Source organism: Melospiza georgiana, chromosome 25 (assembly GCF_028018845.1).
Source record: "Melospiza georgiana isolate bMelGeo1 chromosome 25, bMelGeo1.pri, whole genome shotgun sequence".
NCBI classification, from domain to species: Eukaryota; Metazoa; Chordata; class Aves; order Passeriformes; family Passerellidae; genus Melospiza; species Melospiza georgiana.
The window spans coordinates 4,323,915-4,344,535 of NC_080454.1; the positions used below are offsets into that span (position 1 = coordinate 4,323,915).

The following is a 20,621-nucleotide window of genomic DNA, read 5'->3' on the forward strand; positions in this document are numbered from 1 at the left end:
TCCTTCTTTCCCTTCTTTCCCTTCCTTCTTTCCCTTCCTTCTTTCCCTTCCTTCTTTCCCTTCCTTCCTTCCTTCCTTCCTTCCTTCCTTCCTTCCTTCCTTCCTTCCTTCCTTCCTTCCTTCCTTCCTTCCTTCCTTCCTTCCTTCCTTCCTTCCTTCCTTCCTTCCTTCCTTCCTTCCTTCCTTCCTTCCTTCCTTCCTTCCTTCCTTCCTTCCTTCCTTCCTTCCTTCCTTCCTTCCTTCCTTCCTTCCTTCCTTCCTTCCTTCCTTCCTTCCTTCCTTCCTTCCTTCCTTCCTTCCTTCCTTCCTTCCTTCCTTCCTTCCTTCCTTCCTTCCTTCCTTCCTTCCTTCCTTCCTTCCTTCCTTCCTTCCTTCCTTCCTTCCTTCCTTCCTTCCTTCCTTCCTTCCTTCCTTCCTTCCTTTCCTTCCTTCCCTTCCCTCCCTTCCCTCCCTTCCCTCCCTTCCCTCCCTTCCCTTCCCTTCCCTTCCCTTCCCTTCCCTTCCCTTCCCTTCCCTTCCCTTCCCTTCCCTTCCCTTCCCTTCCCTTCCCTTCCCTTCCCTTCCCTTCCCTTCCCTTCCCTTCCCTTCCCTTCCCTTCCCTTCCCTTCCCTTCCCTTCCCTTCCCTTCCCTTCCCTTCCCTTCCCTTCCCTTCCCTTCCCTTCCCTTCCCTTCCCTTCCCTTCCCTTCCCTTCCCTTCCCTTCCCTTCCCTTCCCTTCCCTTCCCTTCCCTTCCCTTCCCTTCCCTTCCCTTCCCTTCCCTTCCCTTCCCTTCCCTTCCCTTCCCTTCCCTTCCCTTCCCTTCCCTTCCCTTCCCTTCCCTTCCCTTCCCTTCCCTTCCCTTCCCTTCCCTTCCCTTCCCTTCCCTTCCTTCCTTCCTTCCTTCCTTCCTTCCTTCCTTCCTTCCTTCCTTCCTTCCTTCCCTTCCCTTCCCTTCCTTCCCTTCCCTTCCTTCCCTTCCCTTCCTTCCCTTCCTTCCTTCCTTCCTTCCTTCCTTCCTTCCTTCCTTCCTTCCTTCCTTCCTTCCTTCCTTCCTTCCTTCCTTCCTTCCTTCCTTCCTTCCTTCCTTCCTTCCTTCCTTCCTTCCTTCCTTCCTTCCTTCCTTCCTTCCTTCCTTCCGTCTCCAGGGTTTGTGCAGCTGATTGGAGTCAGTTTGGAGTTCTGCTAAGGAGGAAGATTTCAAAATGCACCACATACTTTTTTTCTTTAATCAAGTGAGTATTTATTATTTTCCAGATCAGAGAAGAGCTGAGAGAAGCATTACCCAGGTGATCCTAATGCTGAATGTCTCCTTAGGAGGTCTGGGCAAAGAGAAGAATGAGCCCCTTGAGGGCTGACCCGGTTTGGACCAGCTGCTCCTCACCCCCAGCCTCACCATGTCTGACATGGCCCACCTGGCACAGACATCCCTGTGCCCTGCAGCAGAACCTTGTACCCTGAGCTCTGCAGCTCCATGTCCCAGCCCATTGCACCATGTCCCACCTGCTCTCCTCAGGGCTCTACCTCCACACAGGCCCAGGAGAAGTTTTCCTTTTGGGAAGGAAAGAATGGAAAAGTCTGAGCAGGTTTCCTAAACAACAAACCCCACTCAGGAACCACCTGCTCAGTCCAGCCTGCCTGGAATGGTGTCACCTTTCTCCAAGGGACAGTGTGAGCAGAAATGATCTCTGGGAGCAGAATTCTCTGAGTCTCCCAGCTGAATTCTCTATCCCTGTCCTTTCCCTGGATCTCTGTTGCAGATAGAAGCTGCTAGTGCCATCCTCACCTTTAACCTCTCTCTTGAATGCAAACAAATATTTCCAGGTGTATTAATAAGGATTTTTCCTTGTTTCTACAAAACTTTTGTGTTCCTCAAGGAACGAAGAGGCCCTTTTTTGCAGTGAGGGGGTCACGTGGAAGCAAGTGGTCAATTGTGACATTCGAGTCCCATGGAACCAAGGGGCCATGGTGACACAGCAGGGCCACGTGGATCCAGTGGTCCATTGTGACACTGTGGATCCAAGGAGACCATGGACACACCCCCAGAACCTCCTGGAACCAAGGAGTCCATGGTGACCCAGCGGGGCTGCATGGAGCCAATGGTCCATGGTGACAATGCCCATCCAAGGAAGCCATTGTGACACTGCAGAAGCTCATGGAGCGAGGGAGGCCATTGTGACACTGAAGAACTTCATGACACCAAATATCCATGGTGACACATCAATGGGAACCAAGGAACCCCATTTGGCAGTAGGGAAACTCATGGAACCAGGGGCTGTTGTGGCACTGCAGAACCAACAGAGCTGCTGGACCTTGTCCCCTGGCCCTGCACAGCTCCTTGGGAGGCACGGCAGGAGCAACACCCTGGGAGCCTCAGGAATGCCCCTCTGGGATCCATGGCACCCACTCCCAGGGGCTGGAATTCCAGTTCCCAGGCAGGAAAAGATTTTCCTGCCCTTGAAGACAAAGCTCTCAAGAAAGGGCTGAAAGCCAAGTGGAGTAAGATCCTACAGTGATATTTCACTGCCAGCCTTCATAACTTCATCCATGATTGTTGTAGCTCGTGGATTGGAAATTAACTCAGGACAGGGTCTTTTGTGGGAGCTGCCCTTGGTCAAGGAAGACACTGAGAGAGAAACAGAGCATGGAAAGAAAGGCAAGAGAGAAAGGAGTGCACAAACACAATCAGCTGAGAAGGTGGCATTCTGAAAAACAAACCAGAATTGATGGAAAAAGAATGGGACAGAAATCAATAATTCTGGAAGTTTTATTTGCTATCAAAATAGATCACACAAACCCAGACCTACACAATCCTGATCCCACACCCTCAAATTTGTATGCCACTTCTCCCAATCTCCTTCCAACCCCATCTCATCCTGGAGGCTATGGAACTGAGTAATTTTGGTATGGGACAGAGTTTTTTTGAGGTGGGAACAAGGCAATTTGAAGTTGGATTGAGCCCTTTGGGGTAAGATTGTGGTGTTTTCAGTAGGACTCAGTCGTTTTGAGGTGACAGATCAATCCATCTTGACTTTTGGAGTGCAAAGATATGGAGAACACTTCCTGAAATCCCCCAAGAACCCACAAATCTTCCAGAATATGCCCCAAAACAATAAATTCCTGCTCAAGTAACTGTTAACTGATGGAACTTAAGATGTCTTTGATCAATATCTTTCATTTTAGTCCTATTTCAGGTGTTTTTAAGTGATAAAGAAAAATCAGAAGAAAATTTGGCCAGGGGCCAAACCAAAAGGATAACCAGCCAGGTGTCCTCCCAGTGCAAATCACAGGGAATGTAGGCCACCAGGGCTCTGCCTGACGTGGATCCTCCCATTGGGGGTGGAGCTGGAGCGGTGCACAAAGCTCTTCCTGCAACTGGGGCATTTGCAGAGCTTCCCTTACCGGTGCGTCCATAGGTGTCTGGTCAAGTGAGAGCTCATGGAGAAGCTCTTCCCACACTGGGGACACTGGTAGGGCTTCTCCCCAGTGTAGATCCTTAGGTGGCAGATCAAGTGGGACTTCTGCCTGAAGCTCTACCAACATTACCCACACTCTTAGGGACGTTCCCTGCTGTGGGTCCTCTGGTGGTAGATAAGGTTGGAGCTCTGGCTAAAGCTCATCCCACATTCCCGACACTCATAGGGCCTCTCCCCAGTGTGGATGCACCACTGTCTGACAAGGTGGGATTTCTGCTTGAAGCCCATCCTGCATTCGGGGCAGTGGAAGGGCCTCTGCTTGGTGTGAATCCGCTGGTGCAGGAGGAGATTTGAGCTGGTCGGAAACCTCTTCTGACACTTGGGACATTCATAGGTCCTGTTCCTGGTGTGAATGGGTTGATGGATGATGAGGATGGATCGGTAGCTGAAGGCCTTCCACATTCCCCACACTCATAGGGCCATCCTCTGGTGTGGATCATCTGGTGGCTGATCAGGGTGCTGCTCTGCCTGAAGCTCTTCCCACACTCCAAGCACTTGTGGGGCTTCTCCCCATGATGAAGCTGCTCATGAACCACCAGCTTCGAGATCTGGCTGAAGATCTCTCCACCTTCCTGGCTCAGGGTGGGTGTTTCCTCCTAAGAGCATCCTGTGCTGGGTTTGGAGCCCACCCTCATGCAGGATCTCTTTGGCTTTTCTTCCCTGTTGGATTCCGGTTCCCTGGAGTCACTCAAAATGGCCTCTTCCTTGAGGTTCTGCCATGGGGATTTGTCCTGCCTAGTCTCCACCCCCAGTTCCTTGTCTGGGGGAGGAAGGACAAGGAGACAATGGGATTTGCCTCCGTGCCAGAGGGAAGGGGAAGGAGATTCCCCCAGTGCATCCCTGGGAGGACGACATTGGCAGCAGGGTTGTCCTGCAGCTGGAGGCTGTGCTGGGCTGTGAGATGGAGCAGGAGAGAGAGGGAAAGGGGCACTGAATTCCTCCTCACCTGCCTGGGTATCCCAGGGCTCCTTCCTGTTCCTCGCATTCTCCTCCTCCATCTGGCAAAGGTTTGGGGATGGGAAATCTTGTTTAGGGAGGAAAACAAGGGATGAGCACACTGTTTTTTGTACTAGTTGTAAGGCAAACCTGGGGAGGGTCTAAACCAGAATTACAATTTAATAAAAAAATTTAGATCAAGACAATGATACAGAAACACTGCCTTAAACTGACAGAGTCAGGATATAACCTGACACCCTGTTGGTCAGGGTGGTGGCAGCAGTCCCATTAAATGGTGGCTGCAGTCCTGTTGGAGTGATGAACGCGATTCTGTCAGAGCAGTGATCCTGCAGAAGGGTCTGGTCTTCCTCTGAAAGTCCAGTGGTGGTTATGGAGCTCTTGTCCTCTGGGAATCCAGTAGGCAAGGTGCTCCTGGTGCTTCAAGCCTCAGCTTATATCCAGGTAGGAATGGTTGGATCCTCCCCCTGGGTGGAGCCTCCCACAATGGGATGATGGAATGTTATCAGTCCTGCAGTGACATTCAATGGCCCATTCACAGAAGATATCTCCCCTGGAGGGCGTTATCAGGGCTGAGTCATGGTAGAGATAAAGAACACTGCCCCACCTGTTTATAACAGTTGATGAAGATGGGGATTGAAAACATGCATTTGGTTACATTTTACATTGCAACCTGAAAGAGTGGGGTAATCCCTGCTCAGGGGGTGAACACCACCCCCTTACCCAAACTGGCTCAGGTGTAAACCCCCACCCTGGGAAGGCCACACACACAGGGGACAATGTCACACTTGCACCCACGTCAGGGGAGTGCTCTGTCCCTCTCACTGCCTTGATCTTCCTCCTTTGCTCTTTCACAGGCTGGGGGCCTTTGTCAAATGTGACAATCATTTTTCTCTTTGTCCGTCCTTGTCCTGTCACCTTGTGACAGCTTGTCCTGGGGTGACATTATGATGCTTGTATCCCCATTCATCTGTTCTGTGCCTTTAAGACCATCTCTGAAGAGTGGAAGTTTTGTTTGGATTTCTCTTATCAGGGACACAGACGAGCAGTACATAGGGCTGTTTTTTGCTTCTTGCTTTCGGCTTGCTGCTTTTCTTGCTCTCTTTCTGCTCTCGCTTCTGCTCTGCTTTGGCCTCTGCTTATTAGCTAGCTCTAGATAAACAGTCCAAATTCCTTCCTGGACTCTTTCTCTTCTCCTTTTCTTTGAACATCTCAAACCTGCTCCGGACTGGGGCCTGGGAACACCGATGGTTGGCACCGTTTGGCTGCAGCAGCTGCCCCAGCGCCAGAGGGACTGAGAACAGAGCAACCACCTCCGAAAGAGACTTTCTGATTTTGTCATCTTTCTCAGAGTCGTGTCATCTGGTATTGTTCATTTTGTGTGCTGGGGGGGTGCTGTGCCTGTCAATAAACAGGTTCTTTCTACCTCTCTCCGAGGAATTCTTCCCAAACCAGTTGGGGGGAGGGGCCATGTGGGTTTGCTTTCTGGAGGGGCCCTCCTTTGCAGATTCTTTAACAAATTTGCCCTAAACCAGGACAAATATTCGCACCCATCCTGGGGGCTCGAGAGAGTGGAAAAACCCTGTTTTGACTGCATATTTGTTGCTATTACTCTGTGTTCATTTAAATCAGCTAATAGCCATGCTTTTTGAATTCATAATGTCTATTGGGGTGAAGGTTTCCATGCATTTCTGGTCCCTAGGGTTTTTTGAGATTTTAATACCTCTATGGTCCCTAGGTTTATTTTCTTATCCAGAAATAGCTTTAGTATTGCCCCTAATATGTAGTTTTTACATCAGAGGGGCAGTGACCAGAGTACCTATCCTGCTGGGCTTGGTGGCAATGATGTGCAAGAAGTTTATAAACATGCTAGGGTCTGTTCCAGGTATGAATGGTTCATAGCTGTGGTTATGCATCCAGTTTGTTGGAGGAGGAGCAGGAGGGAATGAGGTTTTTCAGCCTCTCCTTTCCTTCTTCTCCTATGAATCAGTTGCATCACTAGTGAAGGATGTTCAGTTTCCCCTCAATGTTAAAGAAACCATCTTCCTGGTATTCAATCTAGTAACCTTCCTCTATACAGCCTGCTGCTTCTCTAGGATGAGGGCTGAGATTTCTAGACGGGCTGATGAGACCCCTGACTCAGGAGTAAACCCCAGTGTGGAAAATCCTAAGTGGTGTGGGAAATGGGATGATATGGGCCAAATCCTGAGGAAATTCTCTGACCCTATAGTCTGGGCTTTTCCCCATCAACAAATTTGGAACCCAGCTGAGGTGGGGAAATATCTGAAAGAGAAGTACCAGGATGAGCCTAAGGAGAGGAAGGCCATTGCAGTGAGCTGGGCCCTGGCATATGCTTATCGCACACTGCTCGATACTGTCGGGCAGCAGACAGAGGCAGAGGGGCAGGGAGATAAATCAGCAACTATCCCGGTGATTCAGGCTGCAGCCAACAGCCCAGGCTCGAAGCCAGCAACTAAACCCATGGCTGTTGCTACCAGCACTAGAAGCGGGAAATGCACAGACAAGACCAATCGACCAGGGGATGATGATGATGCCTCCTGACATAAAATCAGGAGTCAAAGCAGCAGGTGCAAGATCAGATGCAAATACTGAGTCCTTTTCCCTGAAGGACCTTCGTAGCCTACGGAAGGATTACATTTGAAGGTCTGATGAATCCATAATTAGTTGGCTGGTCCGTCTCTGGGACGCTGCAGGCGAGGCTACAATTCTGGATGGCACTGAAGCCAGGCATTTGGGATCCCTGTCACAGGATCCTGTCATAGACCAAGGAATGATGAGGGCAGCTAACTCTCACAGCCTCTGGGAACGGGTCCTAAGAAGTGTAGCAGAAAGATACCTGTGTGCAGACGATCTCTATATGCAGCAAACCCAGTGAAAGACAATAGAGCAAGGGATGCAATGTCTGAGAGAAATGGCAGTGGCAGAGATTGTCTTCTCAGATGATGTAATAACTAGGAACCCAGACTTAGTACCATGCACGACTGTGATGTGGCGAAAACTTTTACGACTTGGGCCACATGAATGTGCTTCTGCCTTAGCCATCATGAAGAGGGATGAGACTGTGCTTGACATGGCAAGGAAGCTCTGAGCATATGCAGATGATGTACATGGCCCGACACGTGCCAGAATCGCAGCGGTAGAAACACGTCTGCAGAACTTAGAGGATAAGATAGAGGAGAAGCACAAGAAGCTTAGAGAGGAGATTAAAGAAGACCTTCTCCAAATTTCAGCAGTACAGATCCGAGGTTCTGGTATCCAAGGCAGACATCTCCCAGATGGTGAGAGAAGGTACACCCCACGAGCTGAGCTGTGGTTTTACCTGCGTGATTGTGGGGAAAACATGATAAGGTGGGATAGGAGACCTACTGCTGTTCTGGCACGACGGGTGCATGAACTGAAGGAAGTCACCAGAAGGAAAGCAGCTCCAGTTGCCCATAGGCGAACGGCCAGGTATGATGATGATGACATGTCTGATCCCCTCGAATGAACATCCAAAATATACCCCCAGGGAAAGAAGGATAACCAGGCTTAGAGGGGCCCTGCCTCTAGCCAGGTAGAGGCCAGGGAAAATCGTGTGTTTTGGTCTGTGTGGATTCGTTGGCCCGGAAATTCGGAACCACAAGAGTACAAAGCTTTGGTCAATACTGGTGCGCAATGCACATTAATCCCATCAAGACATGTGGGGACAGAGTCTGTTTCTATTGCTGGTGTGACAGGGGGATCCCAGGGTTTCACTTGGGTGGAAACTGATGTGAGCCTAACGGGAAATAAGTGGACAAAGCATCCTATTGTGACTGGCCCAGAGGCCCCATGTATTTTGGGCATAGACTACCTTCGAAGTGGGTACTTCAAAAACCCAAAAGGACTCAGATGGGCATTTGGAATAGCTGCTGTAGAGAGAGAGGGCATCCACCAATTGAACACCTTGCCTGGGTTGTCTGAGAATCCATCTGCAGTAGGATGCCTGATGGGAGAAGAGCAACGAGTGCCAATTGCCACTTCCATAGTGCATTGACGACAGTATAGGACCACTCGAGATGCTGTGATCCCCATCCATAAGATGATCCGAGACCTGGAGAGCCAAAGGGTGGTCAGCAAGACCCACTCACCCTTCAACAGCCCCATTTGGCCCGTGTGAAAATCTGAAGGAGAATGGAGATTGACAATGGACTATCGAGCATTGAATGAAGTGACTCCACCCCTGAGTGCTGCTGTGCCAGACATGCTGGAACTCCAGTATGAGCTGGAGTCCAAGGCAGCAAAGAGGTACGCCACTATAGACATTGCCAATGCATTTTTCTCCATTCCTCTGGCAGCAGAATGCAGGCCTCAGTTTGCTTTCACCTGGAGGTGAGTGCAGTACACCTGGAACCGACTGCCCCAGGGGTGGAAGTACAGCCCCACCATCTGCCATGAACTGATACAGGCTGCACTGGAAAAGTGTGAGGCTCCAGAACACCTGCAATATATTGATGACATCATTGTGTGGGGGAAGAAAGCAGCAGAGGTGTTCAAGAAAGGGGAGAAAATCATCCAGATTATCCTAAAAGCTGGCTTTGCCATCAAGAAGAGCAAAGTCGAGGGACCTGGCTGAGAGATCCAGTTTCTGGGAGTGAAGCAGCAAGATGGACGGCGTCAGATTCCCACCGATGCCATCAACAAGATCACAGCAATGTCTCCACCCACCAATAAGGAGACACAAGCTTTCCTAGGCACCATAGGTTTTTGGAGGATGCATATTCCCAAATACAGTCAGATAGTGAGCCCTCTCTACCTGGTCACCCGTAAGAAGAACACTTTCTACTGGGGCCCAGAGCAATAACAAGCCTTTGCACAGATAGAGCAGGAGATTGCTCATGCAGTAGCCCTTGGCCAGTCAGGACAGGACTAGAGGTGAAGAACATGCTCTACTCTGCAGCCGGGAACCACGGCTTGTCCTGGAGCCTTTGGCAGAAGGTGCCTGGGGAGACTCGAGGCTGACCACTAGGATTTTGGAGTTGTAGCTAAAGAGGGTCTGAAGCCAACTATATTCCAACAGAGAAGGAAATCTTGGCTGCCTATGAAGGAGTCCAGGCTACCTCAGAGGTAATAGGCACTGAAGCACAACTCCTCTGGAAATAATTACAAACTGGCCAGAAGGTGAAAATTTTGGTCTCGCTGATGAAGGGGAGCAAGAAGTGACATGGGCTGAAGAAGCTCCACCATACAACCAACTGCCAGCAGAAGATACCCGATACGCTCTCTTTACTGATGGTTCGTGCTGCATTGTGGGAATGAACAGGAAGTGGAAAGCAGCCGTATGGAGCCCCACATGACAGGTGGCAGAGGCCACTGAAGGAGGAGGTGGATCAAGCCAACTTGCTGAACTCAAAGCTGTTTAACTGGCCCTGGACTTTGCTGAGAGAGAGAAGTGGCCAAAGCTCTACCTTTATACTGATTCATGGATGGTAGCCAATGCTCTGTGGGGATGGCTGGAAAGGTGGAAAGAGGCTAACTGGCAGCGTAGAGGAAAACCAATTTGGGCTACTGAAGAGTGGAAAGACATTGCTACCAGGGTAGGGAAACTGCCTGCGAAGGTCCGCCATGTAGATGCCCATGTACCCAAGAGCAGACCCAATGAGGAGCACCAAAACAATGAGCAGGTAGGTCAGGCTGCAAAGATAGAGGTGCCAAATATAGACCTAGACTGGGAACATAAAGGAGAGTTATTCCTAGCTCAATGGGCCTATCATGCCTCAGGTTATCAAGGCAGAGATGCCACCTATAAGTGCGCACGAGAATGAGGGGTGGTTTTAACCATGAACAGTATTTCTCAGGTTATCCATGACTGTGAGACATGTGCTGCCATCAAGCAGGCCAAGCAAGTGAAGTCCCTGTGATATGGTGGGCGGTGGTCCAAGTACAAGTATGGGAAGGCCTGGCAGATTGACTGTATCACACTGGCCCAGACCCGCCAGGGCAAGCGCTACGTGCTGAGCATGGCGGAAGCCACCACTGGATGGTTGGAGACCTACCCTGTGTCTCATGCTGCAGCCCGGAACACCATCCTGGGCCTGGAAAAGCAAGTTCTGTGGAGACATGGCACCCCTGAGAGGATCGAGTCAGACAACGGGACTCATTTCAAGAACAGCCGTATCAACACCTGGGCTAGGGAACATGGCATTGAGGGGGTGTACCATATTCCCGACCATGCACCAGCTGCAGGAAAAGTGGAGAGGTACAATGGACTTTTGAACACCACAATGAAAGCATTAGGTGGGGGATCTTTCAAGAACTGGGAGCAGCATCTGGCAAAAGCCACCTGGTTAGTTAACAGCCGAGGCTCTACTAACCGAGTGGGCCCTGCCCAATCTGAGCCTTTGCACAGAGAAGACGGAGACAAAGTCCCAGTGGTACATGTCAGAGGTTTATTAGGGAAGACAGTTTGGATTAATCCTGCCTAAAATACAGACAAACCCATTCGTGGGGTTGTTTTTGCTCAGGGACCAGGTTGCACATGGTGGATAATGCAAAAAGATGGAAGAACACGATGTGTACTTCAGGGAGATCTGATTGTTGGATAAAACCTCTATAAATATCACTGTTTGCTGAATGTTATTACCATTGTCTGTGTATAGCTGTAAAATGGATGTATCATGTATGTACTTGTAGAGTTAGAATTTATATTAGTTTTAGTAGTAAGCAGACAATATGGGGATAAATGGTGGAATGTCCTGGGTTGACCATATGATTCTTCTATCCCCAATCGTCTCATTCTGTTTATGTTGAGTAATAAGTTTTGTACCTTTAAGAGTGTTCCAGAGAGTGAAGCGGGGGAGAGAAGAAGTGCGCAGTTTGTTTTCAGACACTGCACTCACTCCTCCACGACTGTGTTGTGTGCAGACAGACAGCAGGACAGAGAGCTCTTCTTTTGCTTTTTAGTTAGTTTTTAGCTAGCTGAGGCAAAAAAGTTCCCTGAACCGTTTTTTTTTTTTTTTTCCTTTTTCTTTGGACCTCTTGAAACTGCTCTGGACTGAACACCCAGGGGAGCACTGGGAGCTGCAGCTGTGGCCCACCGGGCCGGGCCTGGATTGCGACAATTCCAGCACTGGAGGGACTGATCAGTGACTGAGTGAGCTGAGCTACAACCCGGGGTTTTCTCAGTTTGTCATTTCTTTTAGAGTGGCAAAGGGTCTCATTGTTTGATATTGTTTTGGTTTTATTGTTTATTAAACAGTTTTTTTCCACCTTTCTCCAAGGAGGTATTTTTGTTTTCCTCCTGGACGAGTTGGGGGGAGGGGCTGATTGGATCTGCTTTTCTCACTGCAGCTCCTTTGGGGGATGCTCCTCCAAATTTGCTCTAAACCTGGACACCTGGTCCCAAGGGGCCAGTGCAAAGTAGCGGTGTGGTAGTTAGCCCAGCGGTAACTGAGATTCAGCCAGATTTTACCCCAAAAGAATTGGGCATGAGTTTCAAGCCCTAAGAATCATTTGTTTAACTTAGGGTGAGCTTGAGAGTTCCCCCATAAGCCTTAAGTGTTGCTATACTAACTTGTCCAAATTTTACTCCCTTACTGGTTACTTGTTTTTCCCATATGGTTATTGTTCTAGAGTGTTCTAACCCCAAGTTTATATGTTGTTGCATTTCCTTTGTGTCGGGTCTTAGGATTCTGCCCCTTGTATTGTTCTCGACTTCTCCATGTGTATTGTTTTTCACCCTGTGTTATTAAAGTTCCTTTTAAGCAACTCCATTGATCCTGCTCCTTTTCATTTTCACCACCCTTGCCCTGAAGTCAGGGAACCAGAGAGGTTTTTCACAGCCACCCTCATTGGGACATTTGGTGCCTGAACAGGGACCATGACATTCAGGGCTCCCTGTGTCAGTCACGTCAGCTGGGGTTAGCTGATGGATAGGCCAGTGCTCCCCAGAGAGAAAAATGGGCAGCCAGATGTCCAAAGTAGAAAGGAGCATATATGGATGCTTTAATTCTCACTGATCAGGACATAATATCTTCAAAGAACAAATTAAAATCAATAATCGGGTGGATCATTAAAAATTTTCCAGATGCCTCTGCTGATGAAATCCATACCACTGAATTTTGGGACTCCATGGGAGTTAAACTGTACAATTTTCGATCAAAAGGGACCCCATTGTATCCCACATGCTTCCCATCTTCCACACCACCCTTGACCAGCAAGTAGTGTGTTGAAAACTCAATCCGTTGGTCACTCCAAACTTAGGACCTCCCCTCAAACCTGCCAATCTCTGTCCTTCCAGGATGGTCCAAGATTGCAATGGCTGTGCGGTCTTGGAGCATCATGCCCTGGAGACTCAAGATGGAAGGAGCCTGAATGTGGCTTGGGAGCCCGACCATCCTCCCTCATCTTAGCTCCTCCACTTCCTGATACCACAACCTTCTCTTCCGCCCTGAACAAGCCTCCAGACTCCACCACCAAAACTGCGAGTCATGCCCCACTGTCAAGCATTTCACCTCCACCTTGGGCCATGCCTCCAGAACTCCAACCCAGAAGTCCGCCATCCTAAATCAAGGCCCTTCCTCCCCAACACTTGACAAAATGGCAGTGCCCTTTGCCTCACCCTCTGGCAAAAACGTAATCCCCATGGTCAAAGATACTAAGCCCAACAGTCGCACTATTTCTAATACAAATGTTTCTCCTCCAAGTTATTCTTCCTCCCCAGAAGACAGTTTGGACTCCTCACAGCCACCTCACCCTTCAACCCCAGAAGATCCCTGGGAAAGGATCTGGAAAGAAGCAGTTAATGAAGGAGGCTGGCAAATATTCTAAAATTTCTCATTGCCCTGGTATGTTATGAAAGAAAGGGGCAGAATCCCAGGTATCAGCCATTGGTTTACAGGGATAACAGGGATCTATGTAAGCAGCTAAAGACCAGAGGAAGGACTTAATCTTGTTTTAACGGCATAATGAGGGCCATTTTTACAGCACATATCTTAACCTCTTATGATTTAAAATATATTATGACCATGTTGTTGCCACCTACAGGATACACCCTGTGGGAAGGGGGATGGAAGTGCTTACTAAATCAATTAATAGCAGATTATGCTAATAATGAGGCAAGGGCAGAACTGACAATCAACCATCCAGCTGGAGAAGGACTACACAACCTACCAGATGATCAAGCAGCAGGTATCCTCAGAGAAGTATTGGATGATATCAAAGAGATGGCTTTGAAAGCTTTAATCCAGGTATCGGATGGTAGCAGCCCCAATTTAGACTACCTTGGGTGGCTGCAGCTAAAGCTTTAGGAAAATTAGACCATGTTGGGTGCCTGTTAGTAAGCAAACCAATGCTACCTCCCTCACATTGAGTGGCCTGCTCTAAGATATAGAGACATCAGACATGCCACCTTGCAGGACAGCGATAGAATTTTTACTCTGGGCACATTGCCATGGCTGTGTAGACTCTGAGGGCATGTGTTGCATGAACCTCTCCATCCACAGCTAGTCAATCTACAAGAGCATTCAGGTACTGAAGGAAGGGTTCAAGAAGCTTCAAGTGGAAAACAAAGACTGGTTCAATAAACTCTTCCAGTCCAAGGGTATAAAGGGTTGGATGATGTCGAGCTAAATCAGGACATTTAATTTTCCTAGTTGTTGTTGTATTGTTAATTGTCTCATGTTTGTTTAGATGCTTTTAGAACATCTTACAAAATTCTTTCAGTTCTGTCTTTGTTGTAAAACAGAAAGAGGGAAGATACCCAACACAGGCTCCTCATGGACTCCTTGGAGGAGAGAACTGGAGGTCCAGAAGGCACAAAAACCTCTCAGAGACTTTGTGTGGGAAAGAAAATCCTTAAAAGTACCTAGAAGTATTCTTAAATCCATAAAGTACATTAAAAACCTTGAGTATCTAAAGCCATTAATGAGCCCCACTGAGTGCTTGTACAAAGCTCTCAAGGGACTTGTTAAAGCAGATAATTGGGGCCACGATTGCACAAACTTCACACAGAGTCTGTATCAAAAGGGAAACACCAAGTACCTTAAAATAAATGAAGTACCCTGAAGTATTAATGAGCCCCATTGAGTGCTGTTACTCACAAAGCCTCTCCAGGGACTAATTACAGCAGATATTTGGAGGCAATGATTACACAAACCTCTCAGAAAATCCAAGGCAAAAGCAAAACAAAAATGTTCTTTGAAAAACCTGCAATCCCTGGGAGCATGAAGGAGCTCCAAGGGCCATTGTTGAACAAGGCTCCCCAGGGACTCCTTCCAGCAGATCCTTGAGGCCACTGGGATGTGGGCTAGCGGGGGATGCTGAGGGCAGGACAAGGGGCTGACAGGGCCCAGCCTGGCTGGGGCTGTGCCAGAAGGCCCCAGTGCCTCAGGGCAAGGTGCCTCATCACAGCCCTTGGTGGCAAAGACCCTGCTGTGCCTCAGGACCCCAGGACTTGGATTCTCTCTGTCCCCACCTGTCATCACTGCCTCCAGTTCTCTGCTCTGCCTGGGGCCTGGGGACACTTTCTCAGTTGTGTCCCTCATTGGGACCCATTAAAAGTCCAAGAAAGTTTGGAGTTGGATTCTGCCTTGGAGTTCTGGAGAGGTTTCTTCAGCTCCCTCTCAGGGAATGGTGTTCAGGGCCTCAGCACAAAGCCCCAGAGGCTCATTAAAGTTCTTCTGTGTCTGTGCTGCTGAGCTGGGCTGGGCTCCTGGCACAGAGGCAGCTCCTGGTAACAAAGAAGAGCTTCAAAAGCACATTTCTCTTGATGAGCAGCTCTTCTGCCAGCCCAGCAGGGCTGGGGCACTGCCTGAAGCCACCCGGGGCACAGCACAGAGGCACAGAGAGCTTAAATCAGTCAGGGCTGGGAAGGTGCTGAGAAGTGCCTGGGGAAGAATGACTGCCAGCCGTTAGCACAGGAACCTCTGGCTGCAGGACAATGCAGCTGCAGCTCCTGGAGCCATCTCCTAAAGGTGGAACAACCCAATGCCTACAGACACTGTGAGTACAACTCTGGGCAATTCTGGTGCAGGGGAGGTGAAATGCTTATTAAGGTCTGGCATGCTGAGGGGTTCTGATCAGTCATAGAATATTTCCAAAAAAATGAATTTAACAAAAATGAGGACTTTTATAATAACTAAGTAGGTATTCAGTTTCCTACTATTGGAGAATGGTAGCCAAGAGGAGATAAATATTAAAGCTTGCTTATGAATTATTATTATTAATTCTGACAAATGCCAGAAACATCTGAAGTGTTACTTTTAGCAATCAATAGGTTCACAGGAGATCCCTAATGTGCTTGCAGCCACTCTGCCCATGGACAGCACCAACATCACCTTTGCTGGACCCATCAGGGTCAGTCTGAGCTGTCCTTTCTCCAAGCTGCAAAGAGAACCTGCCTCAAGCCAGTGCCCTGCAAACAGGCAGGGTTCTGTCAGGCCAAGGGGAGTGCACAGATATTTGGGGTCTGTGAGTGGTGGCAGGGAGAGATCAGGCACAGGGAAACACCTGCAGGAAGAAAATCTGCAGGAAGCAGAGAGAAGATCAGGAAATGAGAGAAAACAATATCCAGCAATGCTGTGGCAGGGAGAGTTTAGAGATGCCCACAGGATCCCCACCAGTGCAGCCCCTCCCTCTGAACAAGCCCCCTCCTTCCTGTGCCCCAGCTCAGCCTCTGCCCTCAGGGCCAGGGCTCCAAGGCGTGCAGCCCCTCCTGTGCAGGCAGAGCTGCAGCAGAGCTGTGGGGCAGCTCTGCAGCCCTGGGCCCCGTTCCCTCTGCAGAGCGCAGGGCTGGGAGCAGCTGCCCAGCCCTGGGGGCTCTGGCAGGGGGCACAGCTGGCTCAGGGTGACGCTGTCCCCAGTGCCCGGCTCTGGGCAGTGCTGTCAGTGCAGCCAGGGAAGGAGCTGCATCTCCCTTCATCCAAAGCCATCATAAGGACACTTGGAAGTGTCCCTGAGATTTCAGTCCAGGCTGGGAGCTCCAATCCAGGGCTCAAACCTGTCCTAGAGCATCTGAAAGTTATAAGATTGATGGGGAAAGGCAGAGGTGTTGTGACACTGAAAATGCTGCTATTGGATTGCTGAAATGAGCAATGTGAGTCCTTGGCTACAAATGTGGATCTGGGCTGTGGTGGATCCATCTGCTCTCAGCAGTGCCTGGTGACATTGTAGGGGAAGCATGGGAAGGTGATCATATTCCACCAGAGAAAGGTTAAAGCCCAAGGAAACTCGGAACAGGTCAGAATGACAGACCATCTCTCCTCAGTCTCCACTCATCACTTTGCCTCCCAGAAATTGCGCGGTTCTCCCTGAGTCAAGTAGAAATGCTTAGGGTTTCCTGATATCCAAGAATACCAGGAAAAACATTGGGGAGTTTATAAAGAAAACCTCAGATGTTGAAAATACTAAAGACCATATCGGTGTGTTCCAGGGGTGGGTGTATAGGAAATGGCTTTGATTTTGGTTACAGGAATCTCTTCCAACTCTTCACAGTCCTTTTCTGCATGAGCAGGTCCCCGTGCCCAGCAACAGCAAATGTCCAACAGCAGCTCCATTAGACTTTTCCTCCTGCTGGCATTGGCAGACACGTGACAGCTGCAGCTCCTGCACTTCTGCCTCTTGCTGGGCATCTCCCTGGCTGCCCTCCTGGGCAACGGCCTCATCATCAGCGCCGTAGCCTGCGGCCACCACCTGCACACGCCCATGTTCTTCTTCCTGCTCAACCTGGCCCTCAGCGACCTGGGCTCCATCTGCACCACTGTCCCCAAAGCCATGCACAATTCCCTCTGGGACACCAGGAACATCTCCTACAAAGGATGTGCTGCACAGCTCTTTTTCTTTCTGTTCTTCATTGGAGCTGCATACTATCTCCTGACTGTCATGTGCTACGACCGCTACGTGTCCATCTGCAAACCCCTGCACTATGGGACCCTCCTGGGCAGCAGAGCTTGTGCCCACATGGCAACAGCTGCCTGGGCCAGTGCCTTTCTCAATGCCCTCATGCTCACAGCCAATATGTTGTCCCTGCCCCTGTGCCATGGCAATGCCCTGAGCCAGTTCTTCTGTGAAATCCCGCAGATCCTCAAGCTCTCCTGCTCCAAATCCTACCTCAGGGAACAGGGCCTTCTTGCTGTTAGTGCCTGTCTAGGAGTTGGCTGTCTTGTGTTCATTGTTTTCTCCTATGTGCAGATCTTCAGGGCTGTGCTGAGGATCTCCTCTGAGCAGGGACGGCACAAAGCCTTTTCCACCTGCCTCCCTCACCTGGCTATGGTCTCCTTCTTCCTCAGCACTGTCGTGTTTGCCCACTTGAAGCCCCCATTCATGTCCTCCCCATCCCTGGATCTGGCCCTGTCCGTTCTGTACTCAGTGGTGCCTCCAGCCCTGAACCCCCTCATCTACAGCCTATGGAACCAGGAGCTCAAGGCTGAAGTGTGGAGACTGATGACTGGATGGTTTCGGGAACATTAAACTGCTGGCCAATTTCTGCAAATCACTTGTAATAAAATAATCTTTGATGCTTCTTATTGGCTAAGGTGTGCAAGTTTGTTTTCTTTACATTATTTTTTTATTCTATCCACAAAGACGTGTCATTTTTTCTGCCATTTCCCATTTGGTTTCTCTCCACCTTCCCTGTGGCCACAGACTGTGTGAACGAGGGGCTGTGCTCTTGGTGGCTTTAAATGAACTAAAGGATCTCCCAGCAGTGTTTTCTGCAGAGATGTCCTTTTGTTGCCTTTTCTGGAGCTGCAGCAGCAATGTCTGTGTGCAGAGCTGGGGCAGATCAGTGCTGGCCCAGCAGCTGTGCCCAGCAGCAGCAGCACTTGGTGTTGCCAGTGCTGCTGCTGTGGCCCTGCCCCGCTGCCCTGGTGGCCCTGGTGTTGCTGCAGGGCCTGAGTGCTCTCATGGCCGGGCACAGCCCTGGGGATGGCAGTGCCGGGGCTGCAGCAGGACAGGCCATGGGCACTGCTGGGCAGCGCTGACACCTCAGGCCAGGCCCTGGAGGCTCCAGGCTCCTTGCCCAGGCTCTCTCAAGAACACACCCAGACCAATGCTCAGCATAGAAAAGCCCCGTGAGTAGCCCCAGGCTGGCCATGGGCAGGCTGGGGGCAAACAGCATGGCTGGGGCTCTGCAAGGGCCCTGGGGCAGATGGGAAGGAGCAGCAGAGCAGGGGCTGGTCCATCCCCAGTGCGCTGCACAGCCCAGGGCAGCGTCCCATAGCGTCCTGATGGAGCTGCCAACAACATCCCCCCTCTGCAGCCCTGGCCTCTCCCCAGCTCACACAGGTGCCCCATCCTTGCAGGCACAGACACAGCAGCACTGGCTCAGCAGCCCCTGTTTGCACTGCACAGAGCAGGGGGAGCACCCCCATGCTGTTGCTGTGGGGACATGAACCTGAGGGAGCACAAATGCCATCAGCCCCTGGGGCCAGCAAGGGCTGGGGGACACCAGGGAAACCACTCAGATTTGTTGTGGCCTGTGCAGTCAGCCAGAAAGTTTGTTCCCATCAGCTGGGAGTTTCCTGTCCCACTGCAGACGCTGTTGCTCAGAGCCAGGGCTTCCTGGCAGCCACCCCCAAAGTGCCCTGAGAATTTCCTTTGCTTTACATTTGCTTGCTTTATGCCCCCTGCTTCACATTTCTTCTAATTGCCCACCCCAGGTGGCCCAGAACTGGACACAGCACTCGAGGGGCTGCCCAACCAATGCCGAACACAGGGGAAGAATCACTGCTCTGCTCCTGCTGGCCACACCATTCCTGATACAGGCCAGGAGCCAATGGCCTTCTTGCCCACCTGGACACACTGCTCTCTCATGTCCAGCCTTCTGTCCATTAGTCCCTGCAGGTGCCTTTCTGCCTGGCTGGTGTCCAGCCACTCTGTCCCCAGCCTGCAGCACTGCAGGGGTTGTTGTGGCCAAAGTACACGACCCAGCACTCGGTCTTCCTAAACCTCACCTTTTTGGATTTGGGCCCTGGATCCAGCCTGTCCCAGGCACTGTGCAGAGCCCTCCTACCCTCCAGCAGATCAACACTCACACCACGTTTGGTGACATCTGGAAAGATGTCCTTGGTTGCATGGGGCCCCTCAGTGTCACAAAGGCCTCTTGGTCACACCAGGCCCTGCACTGTCACACTGGTCTCCTTGGATCCATGTGACCATGCAGAGAAAATGGTGTCCTAGGTTTCATGGGGCCCCAAAATATGACAATGGACTCCTTGGTTCCATGGGGCTACACAGTGTCACAATGTTCTCTTTGGTGCTGCAGTTTCACAGGAGCCCCTTGGTTCCATGGGCCCCCGCAGTGTCAGAAAAGCCGTGGAGTGTCCCTATGGTCTCCTTGATTTTGCAGTGTCAAAATGGTGAAACCCCTTGGTTACACAAGGCCCTGCAGTGTCACAATGGCCTCTGTGGTTCCACGAGGACCCAGAGTATCACAGTGCACTCCCTGGCTCCTTTTGGCCCCAGAGCACCACAGTGGACCCCTGGTTCTGTGGGCCTGCATGGTGTCACCACGGTCCTCTTAGTTCCATAGGCCCTGCAATGTCACAATGGCCCCAGCACGTCCCAATTATCACAGAATGACAGAATCAAATAGGCTGGAAAAGACCTTTGGGATCATCAGGCCCAACCAATACCCTAATAGTGCCTTGTCACCCAGATCATGCCACTAAGTGCCACTGGAGAGGGACAGTGACTCTGCCACCTCCCCCCTGGCCAGCCTATTCCAATGCCCACTCACCCTTTCTGTGAAGAACTCCTTATTGTCCAGCCTGAACCTTGCCTGGTACAGCTTAAGGCTGTATCTTCTTGTCCTGCCCTCCAGCAGATCCACACTCACACCCAGCTTGGTGCCATCTGCAATTTGTGAATGGTGGACTCGATCCCCTCACCCAGATCACCAGTGAAGATATTAAACAGGACTGGGCCCAGCACAGATCCCGGGGGAACAGCACCAGTGCCTGGACACCAGCTGGGTGCAGCACCATCCCCACCACTCTCTGGGCCCAGCCTCCAGCCAGCTCTTTACCCTGGGAGGGGTGAACATGTCCAAGCCATGGGCTGCAGTTTTTCCAGGGAATTCTGTGGCTCATGATTTTAAAGGCTTTGAAGTCCAGGCACACAACATCCACAGCATTTCCTGCATCCATAGGTGGGTCACCTGGTCATAAAAAGAAAATCAGGTTGGTCAGGCAGGACCTGCCACCCCCAAATCCATGCTGGCTGGCTCTGATCCTTCG

General features: G+C 50.5%; 1 pseudogene; it reads right to left on the reverse strand.

The window, feature by feature from the left end:
- Nucleotides 1-3,375: 3,375 nt before the first annotated feature.
- Nucleotides 3,376-20,621, reverse strand: part of LOC131093352 (zinc finger protein 850-like) — a 115,967-nt pseudogene continuing 98,721 nt past the window's right edge.